The sequence below is a fragment of the Gigantopelta aegis genome, chromosome 10 (assembly GCF_016097555.1).
Source record: "Gigantopelta aegis isolate Gae_Host chromosome 10, Gae_host_genome, whole genome shotgun sequence".
NCBI lineage: Eukaryota > Metazoa > Mollusca > Gastropoda > Neomphalida > Peltospiridae > Gigantopelta > Gigantopelta aegis.
The window spans coordinates 17916202-17929148 of record NC_054708.1 but is presented as its reverse complement, the minus strand read 5'-3'; positions in this window follow the sequence as shown (position 1 = coordinate 17929148).

The following is a 12947-nucleotide window of genomic DNA, read 5'->3' as shown; positions in this document are numbered from 1 at the left end:
AGGAGCCTGAAACTCCGAGTAATGAGTTATTAGTGAATACTAAAAATTTAGTATATATATATATATATATATATATATATATATATATATATATATATATACATATACATCTACATGGACGATTGGGGGTGATGATGTAGGGGGAAAGGGGGAGTTATATTAATTCTCCCTATTCAGAGGGGATACATAATCTTAGAACTTGAGACCAGTGCCCCTTGGCTTCCCCGCTTCAGACGCCTGTGCAAGAGGAAAGTGCTGTAACATGCAACCCTCCCTTCAAAACTCAGTTTCCCAAACATCCAGTGTTTAACGACTGCATATAATAAATTCCTTTTAGCCGGAGGATATATATTATATTTCTTACACACCCGTTGGTGAGAACACCATGCGTTATTTTGATAACACACAGTTGTTTACACACGTACGTGTGTTAACAATTTCAAGACATACGAATGGCTGCTCCAAGATGATGAACAGGTCACCAATGCCATACGTCCAATAAAAGACAGCACGGTGGAAATCGATTACATTGTGACGTATAGTTAACCTGACAATCATGTGTCTGTGACGCGCAAGTCAGCTACAAGTGCAACGGCTATAAATAACTTTTAGTCGAAAAAGATGTTAAAATTTGCTAAAAACCTCGCTTTCGCTCGTTAGATACATTTTAAAGCAACTCATTATGAGATAAATGGTATCTAAAGGCCACTCATGTATTATTCTCTATATAACGCATGTTAATGCACTTTAGAATACAGTAAATCCCATTTTAAAAAAAAAAGCAAAAAAAAAAGCAGTTGCTCCCCACCCAAGAAAAATCTCATATCCGCCCCTAACAATCTATACACAGCAAATCTCGTTCAAGTAGCTGCCTCAACTTAGGAGCCACTTGACCACCCAGCGCTGCGGAGCGACTGAAATAGCGGCCTGTTTCGGTTGTGCAAGAGCAGCATTGATAGCAATTCTAATCCATAAAGGGAGTCAAGACAGAAACTTTTGATATGAAATACATAACAATTCCATTTGCAGCAACAAAACCAGGCTCTGACGTCCGTTTGTAGTCAGTTAATACACACACACCCTCGAGCACTCTCTGACAATGAACACCCCAGGGTAAGACATCACCAATGATGATCATTTATTATGTGAAAGGTTTGTTTAGTTTAACGGCATCACTAGAGCACATTGATTTATTAATCATCGGCTATACATTTGGTAATTTTGACACAGTCTTACAGAGCAAACCCGCGTTTATATGCACTTTCCTACAGGCAGGACAGTACATACCACGACCTTTGAAATACCATTCAAGGGGCACTGGTTGAGACGGCGGAAAACAACAGAGAATGGATGTACTGAGGTGATTCGATCCTACAACGCAAGCATCTCAGACGAGCGCTCTACCGACTAAGCAAGATTCTGCATTTGTGACCACCTAGGGGACGGGACGTAGCCCAGGCGTCTAGGATCAATCCCCGTCGATGGGTCAAGTGAGCTATTTCTTATTCAAGCTAGTGCTCCACATCTGGTTCAACAAAGGCCATGGTATGTACTGTTCCGTCTGTGGTATAGTGTATATAAAATATCCCTTGCTGCTAATCGAAAAGAGTAGTCCATGGCCATAGCGTGGCGTTAACGGAATCACGTGGGCCTTAGCCATATGTGCGACGCCATATAATCGTAATTAAAACGTACTGAGTACGTCGTTAAATAAAACATTCCTTCCTTCCTTGTTACCAACCAAGGTTCTGGGATAATGTCAACCAGTGTTCCACAACTGATATATTAAAGATCGTGGGATGTGTTGTCCTGTATATAGAAAAGTACATACATATATGTAAAATCCTTTTATGCTAAATGGGTAAGAATAGGCCACTTGGAGTGGACTGTGTTAACGTTCTCATTAAACACATCAACATCCGCCCTGAATAGAAAGGCGTGCTCAGGACAGCGTGCTTGGATCTTAACTGGATATAAACATGCAACAATATCATAACAGCAGCAGCAACAACAACAACAGCAGCAGTATACAGTCTGAGAAAGTCCGTGCAGGTAAATGCATTAGTGTATGATAGTGAACGCGTTATTGACGCCTGGGATTTTCTTATCGATTGGCTGTAAGAAATTGTACATATATGTACGTCCCAGTGAGGACAACTCACGTGGCAATATCCCGTAGCTGTGATCCTCTTTAGTTTAAAGCAATTGTATACACCTAGTCCTAACGTAAATGCGATTAGCCAATATGTCGAGTAGCTTGCCAAATGCTTAAAATATATAATATATTCGTAAGGAGACGAGAGGAGAGCGGTGAGGAGATTTTAGGATGATATTATTTTACCGTTGTCCTACAATATATATAACAAAACCATTGCTCCTCTGTTCCCAACATGGTGGAAAATCTGGTAATTTTGTACGTATGGCAAAATATATAGAACTTGGAAGTAAAATATAATTTAAGCTTCTGAAATATTAGGACTGCAACCCCCCCCCCCCCCCCCCTAAAAAAACCCCCAGAAAAAAACAAGAACAACAAACAAACCCCCCACAAAAACAACAACAAACAAACACAAATAAAACAAACAACAAAAAACCCTCATAGAACATATACAAATACTGATATTCTAAACAAGAAAATGTATTTACTATTTAATATGTAATTTTAGTTGTCACAAAGGATTTATCAATCGGCAACATCTTAAAGGTACATTCCTGAGTTTGCAGCATTGTAAGATGTTTCTGACCAATAAAATATTTCTTCGATTAAACTTACATATTAAATATATTTTTTTGTTTAGAATATCAGTGTCTGTATATTTAATGTGTTTCTGGTCGTCTTAATATTTGTAAGAAGCCGAAATTGGATTTTGTCTTCAAATAATTTCGTACGTACGAAGAAAACAAATTTAGGAAATAAAATGAAATTTAACCTGGTACAAATATTAGAACGATCAGAAGCACGTTTAATATACAGCCGCTAATATTTTATGCATAAAAATATATTTGATATGTAATTACAATCGTTAAAAATTCTCTGTTAGTCGATAACATCTTAAACATTGCAGCAAACTCAGGAATGTCCCTATAGGTAGTACTATAACAAATAACTTCCGGCTGGGTCAAAGTTCGAGGTGCACCCAACTTTTGATAGAGAAGTGAACACCACAAGTCCTGTGATTGGTTATAAATGTGAGTGTGTTGGTTGTAAAAAATAATAGTTTCATCTGGGTAAAATAAATGTGCAATTTTATTTCATCTAGTACCAATGTGTCAGGTAGCCTTGTGCTTGAAACATGTATGGGGTACCTGTAAAAATAAGTACTCAAATTTTGTGCGAAACTAGGGTAGTCATAGACGCTACCCGTTATCTCAGAAACGAGCAGCTTGACCCCCATTTTTTTCTGATTCACTTTGAGTGTAAGGGGTGGTAGTATTTATATCCGTGGCGTTTATGTCGGTTGATACGTTGCAGGTAGGAGTTTTAGCCGTATATGTTACTACTGTCGTCTATGGGATTTGATTTGGTAGTGTACACCCTTTAAGAATGACAGCGAACTCGAGATTGTATCTTTAAATAACGATTGTAAATTAAAATGAACGAATGCATTTTTTAAATGGTGATGACGTGAAACCAACGTGTTGTAAACTTTAGACACAGTGTACTTACTTATAGTGGAGAACCACCGACCAGCTCAGAATCCAACTGATGGAATCGCTTAATACCTAACTCCACTTCCCAACGCCACTTCGTCTACACCGAACACTGCCTGCCACATTATCCTTTACTTATCATAGCTGTAGCTCATACATCAACAACCTGGCACGTGTAGAATTATATCAAAGAAGATGTGAAATATGACGGAAGTTTAAAGCAATTATTGAAACATACCACAGCCTGCAGTGGAATATGGCATGCACTGTAACAATATAATAGTTAAAAGTTAAAGTTGAAGTTTGTTTTGTTTAACGACACAACTAGGGCACATTGATTTATTAATCATCGGCTATTGTATGTTATACATGTGGTAATTTTGACTCGTAGTCTTCAGAGGGAACCAGCTACATATTTCCATTAGCAGCAAGGGATCTTTTATATGCACATTCCCACAGACAGGACATCACATACCATAACCGTTGATATACCAGTCGTAACAATTGCTACAAGTTGTACACAAAGTTCACGATAAGGCTGTCGGGCCTACTTTGCTAAGGCAATTTGGCAAGAATGTTTTTGTTTTTTTTTCTTTTTCTTTTTTTTTTTTAATGTATCAACACCTCAGTGAACAGTGGTGTCCAACATATTATGGTTATTTTGACACTAGATAATGAAAGAGGAAACCCACTGCCACCACATAGACTACTCCTATCCAGAAAGCAGCAATGTATTTTTATAAACATTTTTACCAAAAGTAGGATAACACACACAACGACACTTGATGTATGTTTGATGTATTAGTCGTGGAACATTAATAAGACAGAACAAAAAACGTTTCCACAAATGGGAATCAATCTTATGAATTAACGATCGTTTTACAACTTAGCTACACCGTTCAGAAAAGAATATTTTATGACATATCAGCACATTGTTTAAAACCTGTCGTGGGCAAAAAAATATTTAGCAAATTCAGAGGTTGTGCCTACAACAGGCAATCTTGAAAAGGTTTCTGTACTTAGAAAGAAAGAAATGTTTTATTTAACGACGCACTCAACACATTTTATTTACGGTTATATGGCGTCAGACATATGGTTAAGGACCACACAGATTTTGATAGGAAACCCGCTGTCACCACTACATGGGCTACTCTTTCCGATTAGCAGCAAGGGATCTTTTATTTGCGCTTCCCACAGGCAGGATAGCACAAACCATGGCCTTTGTTGAACCAATTATGGATCACTGGTCGGTGCAAGTGGTTTACACCTACCCATTGAGCCTTGCGGAGCACTCACTCAGGGTTTGGAGTCGGTATCTGGATTAAAAATCCCATGCCTCGACTGGGATCCGAACCCAGTACCTACCAGCCTGTAGACCGATGGCCTGCCACGACTCCACCGAGGCCGGTATACTTAGTATGAAGACACAACATTAGATGATTGGATCAAATGTGAAAAACAAAACAGAAACCAAAGAATATACAAGAGAACAGATACCCGTAGTCTAACACATGCTGAGGTTTTGGTAAACACGTGTTTCTTTTATTTTCTTCTAAAGGAATTCTTCTAAAGTCGTAATAATTTGTCATACACACTGACTTGTTTTATAACACTGAAGCAGTTAGAATGATTAGAAACACATGGAATGTGTGAAATAATATATAAAAGAAAAAGAAAGAAAAAAGAAAAGAAAAAAAGAAAAAAGGAAACCAAAAAAAGGAAAGAAAAGAAAAAAGCAGAGAAAGTATTAAGTAACATAATTAATACTGAACCGAGGTGTTTTTTGTTTGTTTGTTTTTTGTTTGTTTTGTTGTGTGTTTTGTGTTTTTTGTACAATTGCAAGCCGTAGAATTTGTGCTTTTAACTGATCGTTGGCACATACGATTCAAAAGATATAGAAAGAAAAGATCAAATAAAGGATAAAAACCCACCTAAAAGCTTTGCATCAGTTTATCCAAATGAAATATTAATCCATTAGCAATGCAATGAAGTTGTAAAGTTTATTTGAGCGAAAAAGAGAGAAGCTTATGAAAGGAAAAGAAATCGAATAATTCATTGAAAGCTTTAGTTTTTCACAAATTATTGTTAAAAATAAATGATATGGCTTTAATTTTCAGTCCAAAAATTATCGAAAAAACCACATTAAAGCGTGATTTCCATAAAAAGACTTTCGATTAGATTGACTGTTTTAGTAATTTTGGAATTAAAAAATCATGTTAATCACTTTATCTCATTTAAAGCGTAGTTTATTTTAGAAACAGTTTATTTTTGTTACTGAATACAACGTGTATCAATCGATTACGGAATGGCTATTACTGGAGCTTCCAGGAAGAACAAGGAAGACATGTGCCAGGAAAGGACCAACATCTCATCCATAATGACACGGTGACATCGGTTTTCCGAGCTGAAAGCCGTAACATTTCGATTACTAAATAGTTGGGTTTCCATACTAGTAATTAAGAAGCATACATCTTTTAGGAACATTGTATTACCATGGCTACAAAGCTGGAAATAAATGCAATATGTCTACATAATAGTTTTAAGGCTTCCTATTGTGTCACGATTAGTTCGTGATGGACTGAATTGGGGTTTTTTTCAAAAGTGCTAAAGGTATCACAGAAAATTTTATTTGTTTGTTTTCCGTAGATGTTCACAAAATCTGTAATGCGTCGTCTTCATAATTGTGACTGAAAGTTAAAGTATTATTTTGATTAATGACACCACAAGATTTATTAATCATCGGCTATTGGGTGCCAAACATTAGGTAATTTTCACACGCAGTCTTTAGAGCAAACCCTCTATGATATTTCACAAAGAGGACATCATATACAACGACCAGTCGTGGGCACTGTTTGGAATGGAAAAAACACCAATCAGTGAATGGGTCCACTGACGAGGTTCGACCCTCTGACCCACGCACCTCAAGCTCATACGTATGGTTTGTATTTAAAATCGCAGACCCTGGTTTCAACCCGTGAAAATGAATACTAATCTGTAGATTAACCCATCTACAAAAATGTTATACATTTGGATCAAGTTACAACAAAATCCGTGTCGTTGAAACGGGGGAAATTACCTTTTAAAATAGACTATAGAGCTTGTCTCCATAACCGTTACTTCTCATAGGTTGGGGCGGGACGCAGCCCACTGGTAAAGCGCTCGCTTGTTGTGCGATCAGTCTAGAATCGACCCCCGTCGTTCAGCCCATTGGGATATTACTCATTCCAACCAGTGCACCACGACTGGTACTTATATCAAAGGCCGTGGCATGTGTTATCCTGTCTGATGGACGTGCATATAAAAATACATTGCTATTACATGTACTAGAAAATGTAGCTGGTTTCCTCTCTAGGACTATAAGTCAGAATTTCCAAATGTTTGACATCCAGTAGTCGATGATTAATAAATCAATGTTCTCTAGTGGTGTCGTTAAACAAAACTTTTATTTATTTATTTGAAAAATGCATTTTGTTGAATGAGAAACACCACAATGACCAGAAACATGAATCGGATGAACAGAAATAATATAAACAATAAATATAAGTATTGTCTGATTTCAAGTATTAAAAACGGCTCCAATAGTGAAAAGTACACCTTAAGATCAATTCATACCTTGATTGCCGACCTCATGTGAAACTGAATGGGTTTTTTATAGGTAAACGAAAAAGCGTTGAATGAACGCTTACCAAAATTTAATATCAACTGTGTTAAAACCACACTGAATTCATTGAACAATGAGGATTACGTTTAAACAGAAGCAGGATTGGGCGAGTCAAATACTCGCTAACAAAGAGTCGGCGGTGAAGTATATATCTAGTTTTAGTGTTTAAAAACAAGGGTCTGTCACTTCAACATTTCGTGACCTGGGCCCATATTTTCGAAGAAATCTTAGCCTACGAAATCGTAAAATTATCGTAAGCTATGACGTCACTATGGCGTATGCTGTAGTGACGTCACACCCTACGATGGTTTTACTATTTCGTAGCACTAAGAGAGCTTCGAAAATATGGGCCCAGGTGACCTTTTGCCAAATGCATTAATAACTACTATATGTATAACAAAACCACAAACTGTATATTGACAAGATTCGAACCCAATGCATCGAATCGTATACGCTCTGATTGCACACTATCCTGGGCGGCATTTAACTCGGTTGAGTGCTTGCTTGGGGTGCTTGCGTCGCAAGATCGAACCACCTAGGTGGATCCATTCAACTGATTGTATTTTTCCTCGTTCCAACCAGTTCACCACAACTGGTCTAAGGCCATGGTATGTGCTTTCTTGTCTGTGGGAAAGTGCATGTAAAAGATCCCTTTCTGCATTAGGAAAAATGTCGCGGGTTTTCTCTGAGGACTATGCGTCAGAATTACCAAATGTTTGACATCCAATAGCCGATGATTAATTAATCAATGTGCTCTAGTGGTAACTATTCTATATAACCGCAGCGATATTTTCACTGATCGAATAAAAGGTCATCTTACCACGCGGTGACGTTGTTCAGATCATATGAAAAGAGACTTAAAGTTTGAGTTGTTAGTACGATCTGTGTTAATAAGATCGCGGCCGTTACCGAGAGACTAGTTATAAGGGACAGATCCGTCAACCTAATATTTATAGGCATTTACGCGATAATAACAGTACTTAGTGACGTATCATCGAGACCCTTACTGCAACATAAGTTGAACCTAGAGACTTGACTGTCAAAGTGAGCATGCGTTGCCTTCACGACGCGGAGCTTGAGAGTGCTTTCTGTTCACGCGGAATCGACAAATGATTCGTCCGATATGTTATATTGGAGCGGTGCTTAATTGATTGGATCTGGCAGTATATTATTATATATACAACTCAAACTCATGGCAATGGAGACTACCGGCCTCGGTGGTGTAGTGGTTAAGCCTTAAGGCTGGTAGGTACTAGGTTCGCAACCATGCGGTGCAGTGGTTAAAACATCAATCTAGATTAAAGCTCCATAGTACCAGATCCCATCCAACTGGCCTCGGTGGTGAAGTGGTTAAACAAACGGACTTAAGGCTGGTAGGTACTGGGTTCGCATCCATGCGGTACAGTGGTTAAAACATCAATCTAGATTAAAGCTCCATAGTACCAGATCCCACCTAACTGGCCTCGGTGCTGAAGTGGTTAAATAAACGGACTTACGGCTGGTAGGTACTGGGCTCGCACCCATGCGATACAGTGGTTAAAACATCAATCTAGATTAAAGCTCCATAGTACCAGATCCCACCCAACTGGCCTCGGTGATGAAGTGGTTAAATAAACGGACTTAAGGCTGGTAGGTACTGGGTTCACACCCATGCGGTACAGTGGTTAAATCATCAATCTAGATTAAAGCTCCATAGTACCATATCCCACCCAACTGGCCTCGGTGCTGAAGTGGTTACGGCTGGTAGGTACGAAGTTCGCACCCATGCGGTGCAGTGGTTAAAACATCAATCTAGATTAAAGCACCATAGTACCAGATCCCACCCAACTGGCCTCGGTGATGAAGTGGTTAAATAAACGGACTTAAGGCTGGTAGGTACTGGGTTCGCACCCATGCGGTACAGTGGTTAAAACATCAATCTAGATTAAAGCTCCATAGTACCAGATCCCACCCAACTGGCCTCGGTGGTGAAGTGGTTAAACAAACGGACTTAAGGCTGGTAGGTACTGGGTTCGCATCCATGTGGTACAGTGGTTAAAACATCAATCTAGATTAAAGCTCCATAGTACCAGATCTCACCCAACTGGCCTCGGTGTTGAAGTGGTTAAATAAACGAACTTAGGCTGGTAGGTACTGGGTTCGCACCCATGCGGTACAGTGGTTAAAACATCAATCTAGATTAAAGCTCCATAGTACCAGATCCCACCCAACTGGCCTCGGTGATGAAGTGGTTAAATAAACGGACTTAAGGCTGGTAGGTACTGGGTTCACATCCATGCGGTACAGTGGTTAAAACATCAATCTAGATTAAAGCTCCATAGTACCAGATCCCACCCAACTGGCCTCGGTGCCGAAGTGGTTAAGGCTGGTAGGTACGAAGTTCGCACCCATGCGGTGCAGTGGTTAAAACATCAATCTAGATTAAAGCACCATAGTACCAGATCCCACCCAACTGGCCTCGGTGATGAAGTGGTTAAATAAACGGACTTAAGGCTGGTAGGTACTGGGTTCGCACCCATGCGGTACAGTGGTTAAAACATCAATCTAGATTAAAGCTCCATAGTACCAGATCCCACCCAACTGGCCTCGGTGGTGAAGTGGTTAAACAAACGGACTTAAGGCTGGTAGGTACTGGGTTCACACCCATGCGGTACAGTGGTTAAAACATCAATCTAGATTAAAGCTCCATAGTACCAGATCCCACCCAACTGGCCTCGGTGCTGAAGTGGTTAAGGCTGGTAGGTACGAAGTTCGCACCCATGCGGTGCAGTGGTTAAAACATCAATCTAGATTAAAGCACCATAGTACCAGATCCCACCCAACTGGCCTCGGTGATGAAGTGGTTAAATAAACGGACTTAAGGCTGGTAGGTACTGGGTTCGCACCCATGCGGTACAGTGGTTTCAACATCAATCCAGATTAAAGCTCCATAGTACCAGATCCCACCCAACTGGCCTCGGTGCTGAAGTGGTTAAGGCTGGTAGGTACGAAGTTCGCACCCATGCGGTGCAGTGGTTAAAACATCAATCTAGATTAAAGCACCATAGTACCAGATCCCACACAACTGACCTCGGTGATGAAGTGGTTAAATAAACGGACTTAAGGCTGGTAGGTACTGGGTTCGCACCCATGCGGTACAGTGGTTAAAACATCAATCTAGATTAAAGCTCCATAGTACCAGATCCCACCCAACTGGCCTCGGTGATGAAGTGGTTAAATAAACGGACTTAAGGCTGGTAGGTACTGGGTTCACACCCATGCGGTACAGTGGTTAAAACATCAATCCAGATTAAAGCTCCATAGTACCAGATCCCACCCAACTGGCCTCGGTGATGAAGTGGTTAAACAAACGGACTTAAGGCTGGTAGGTACGAAGTTCGCACCCATGCGGTGTAGTGGTTAAAACATCAATCTAGATTAAAGCTCCATAGTACCAGATCCCACCCAACTGGCCTCGGTGCTGAAGTGGTTAAACAAACGGACTTAAGGCTGATAGGTACGAAGTTCGCACCCATGTGGTGCAGTGGTTAAACCATCAATCTAGATCAGCTCCATAGTACCAGATCCCACCCAACTGGCCTCGGTAGTTAAGTGGTTAAACAAATGGACGTAAGGCTGGTAGTACTTTTTTTTTTACAGGTACCCCTTACATGTTTCAAGCACAAGGCTACTTGACACAGTGGTACTAGATGAAATAAAATTGCATACATTTTTGCCAAGATGAAACGTTTTTTTTTTAACAACAAGCACACGCACATTCACCAATCACAGGACTTGTGGTGTTCACTTCTCTATCACAAGTTCAGTGCACCTTGAACTTTGACCCAGCCGGAAGTTATTTGGTTTAGTACTACCTGAAGACCTCGACTGGAACATTTTGCTAGTGTCTCGGGGTGTTCATCTCAATGTCAGAGACTACAGACTCCCTCTTCTTAGGATTCGTGGTATCAAAGGCGTGGGATATGTGTCTTTTGTATTTGATGTTGTCGTTACTTTCTAAAATCAGATCTGTGTGATTAGTTTACCTGGCGACATTTTTTTTTTGCAAACAGGACATAATATACCACGACCTTTAATATATCAGTCGTTGGCATTGGTTGGAATGGGAAAAACAACCAGAGAATGGGTCACCTCAGGCTCATACGTATGATTTAGATTTAACAATTAATGGTCAGGTGACGTTTTGCCATTAATAGAGATAACAATTAGAAGAAACAAGAAAACAAAACGCCAACCCAAAAACACAAAACCCCCCAACAACAAACAGAAACAAAAAACAACAAAAAACAACAAAAATCCACACACACCAAAAAAAAAAAAAAAAAAAAAAAAAAAATAATAACAATAATAAAAAATAATGGAAGCTTAAATAGTAATTCTTTCTATAAAATCAGATTATCGTGTTTTCTAATACTTATCAATACATTGATCAAAGTGAATGTTTGTAAAGACTGAGCGTATCCTCTAAAGCTTTGACTATCTTGTTCAGACGTCGGATCTGATCAGAAAGACGTGGTTATTTATTTATTCAACGAACAACAGTGTAAGTGCTCTTTTAATAACAGGGGGAATGACGTGGGGATATGACTTATGTGAAAAATACTTGACATGATGGTACTTAGGAAATACCAGGTGCAAAAGACTGCGGTAATGTAATAGAATAGAATAGAATAGAATAGAATAGATGTTTAACGACATCCCAGCACGAAAAAGATATCGGCTATTGGGTGTCAAAGACTGAGGTGATGCCGTAAGTTTTGTTTTGTTTTGTTTTGTTTGTTGTTGTTGTTGTTGCTGGGTTTTGGGGTTGTTGTTTTTTTGTGGGGGTTTTTGCAATTTGCAGTACTGACAAAATAATGTGACAGTTCAGTTATTTTTTATGTATGCGTTGACGTCAGGATTTCGCAAATAGAGCAAAATTACACTTTGTGAGGTTATTCAACTTGGCTTTGGATTAGCCCCCAAGCTTTATTTAACTGCGTCCTAAATTAAAGATACTGGAATTTTTGTACTGGACCATCCCGATCCTATTATTTCCCTTAAGCCTAAATACACACTAGACTAAACAATAAAATGATCAATATAGAGCTTTCACTTAAGAATCACTTTTAAGCAGCCCTTCCAAAAGGAGTCTACTGCATACAAAAATCAGTACAATGTATTTATGGATAAGCATTCGAAACTCGGGGGTGGGGGTGGGGGAGGGAGGAGGGATTGGAAGGCTGACTCTTGAGTCCAGTGCTGAGAAAGGAACTATTTACATTCGGGCAAAAACGATGAAGTTTGTTTTATTTAACGACACCACTGGATCACATTGATTAATGAATCATCTGCTATTGGACGTCAAACATTTGGTAATTCTGACACGTAGTCATCAGAGGAAACCCCCTACATTTTTTTTAATGCAGCAAGGGATCTTTTATATGCACTTTCCCACAGACAGGAAAACACATACCACGGCCTTTGTCCAGTTGTGGTGCACTGGTTGGAACGAGAAAAACTCAATCAGCTGAATGGATCCACCGAGGTGGTTCGATCCTGCGACGCAAGCACTTCAAGCGAGCACTCAACCAACTGAGCTAAATCCCGCCACGGTAGAAACGATGAAGACGTTCGAGTAAAATGAGATGGCCTT